The sequence below is a fragment of the Pterocles gutturalis genome, unplaced genomic scaffold (assembly GCF_000699245.1).
Source record: "Pterocles gutturalis isolate BGI_N339 unplaced genomic scaffold, ASM69924v1 scaffold3784, whole genome shotgun sequence".
NCBI classification, from domain to species: domain Eukaryota; kingdom Metazoa; phylum Chordata; class Aves; order Pterocliformes; family Pteroclidae; genus Pterocles; species Pterocles gutturalis.
The window spans coordinates 634-2,060 of NW_010127905.1; the positions used below are offsets into that span (position 1 = coordinate 634).

At 46.3% G+C, this 1,427-nt stretch overlaps 4 non-coding genes across 4 annotated transcripts; all 4 read right to left on the minus strand.

The window, feature by feature from the left end:
• Positions 1-549: 549 nt before the first annotated feature.
• TRNAV-CAC lies at positions 550-622 on the minus strand. Its single transcript has one exon. It is a non-coding gene; the product is annotated as a tRNA-Val (tRNA).
• Positions 623-719: 97 nt separating this feature from the next.
• Positions 720-792, minus strand: TRNAV-AAC. Its single transcript has one exon. It is a non-coding gene; the product is annotated as a tRNA-Val (tRNA).
• Positions 793-878: 86 nt separating this feature from the next.
• Positions 879-951, minus strand: TRNAV-AAC. The gene has a single exon. It is a non-coding gene; the product is annotated as a tRNA-Val (tRNA).
• Positions 952-1,048: 97 nt separating this feature from the next.
• TRNAV-AAC lies at positions 1,049-1,121 on the minus strand. Its single transcript has one exon. It is a non-coding gene; the product is annotated as a tRNA-Val (tRNA).
• Positions 1,122-1,427: the final 306 nt, after the last annotated feature.

The following is a 1,427-nucleotide window of genomic DNA, read 5'->3' on the forward strand; positions in this document are numbered from 1 at the left end:
AGAAATATTTCAGTAATAGTTAAATTAAAGAAACAACAGCACCCCAGGGATGAAACCGATGTCACGCACAGGCAGAAACGAGTTGCTCATCATCATGCATCAGAAAAAATCTGTCCTCTTGGTATAGAGCTCCCAACGTCGGATAATTCCCACCCTGGGATTCAGGGTCCGTCCCGTGGTGTGGGGATGAAGGTCGTGTGTCCATGACCATCCATGGATGCTCCTCCAAGGCAACGTGAAAAAAAAGGTGGAAAAACTCCAGGACTGAGCTCGAATAGAGCCCCCAGAGCATGGGGGTGGGGGTCCCAGGTGGGGCTGGTCAGGGTCACTAATTGCTCGTTAGTGCCCTGAGTTGGGCATCTGGTCTCTCCAGATGAGAAATCCAGGCTGGGGATGGGAAAATTAATTAAAGGTTGTCTTTGGTGAACGTGATAACCACTACACTACAGAAACCTGCTACCACAGTTCTAGGGGGGACCCACTCGTGACAGCATGGACACAGATATTTTTAAAACACCCCAAAAATGCAAAAAAAATCCCCAAAATTTCTATTTCTGCCTGGTTTCGAACCAGTGACCTTTCGCGTGTGAGGCCAATGTGATAACCACTACACTACAGAAACTCACATGTGGAGGTATTGGGGGTGACCCACTCGTGACGGGATGGACACAGATATTTTTAAAACACCCCAAAAATGCAAAAAAAATCCCCAAAATTTCTGTTTCTGCCTGGTTTCGAACCAGGGACCTTTCGCGTGTTAGGCGAACGTGATAACCACTACACTACAGAAACTCACGTGTGGGAGTATTTGGGGTGACCCACTCGTGACGGGATGGATCCCGATCTTTAAAAACACCCAAAAGTCCCCAAAATTTAAGTGTTTCTGCCTGGTTTCGAACCAGGGACCTTTCGCGTGTTAGCCGAACGTGATAACCACTACACTACAGAAACTCACATGTGGAGGTATTGGGGGTGACCCACTCGTGACGGGATGGACACAGATATTTTTAAAACACCCCAAAAATGCAAAAAAAATCCCCAAAATTTCTGTTTCTGCCTGGTTTCGAACCAGGGACCTTTCGCGTGTTAGGCGAACGTGATAACCACTACACTACAGAAACCAGATGCTATAGTCTTCGGGGGACCCACTCGTGATGGGATGGGTCCCACCTTCTCCCGGCTCTTTTTTTGCTTAAAAACTCCCTAAATTTGCCATTAGCATCCGAAAATTAATTTTTTTGTTTTTTTCCCCCCACCTACACTCAGGGTATGAGGTTTTTATTCCGGAGAGGGTGGGGAGCAGGACACAGCCGCCAAAACAGTCGAGTGGAGAATCCCCGCAGGACCCCTGAGGAGGAAAAATATTTTTTAAAAAATAATAATTTGTTTTCATCTAGAGAAAAACAATCAATTAACTCTTTCTTCCC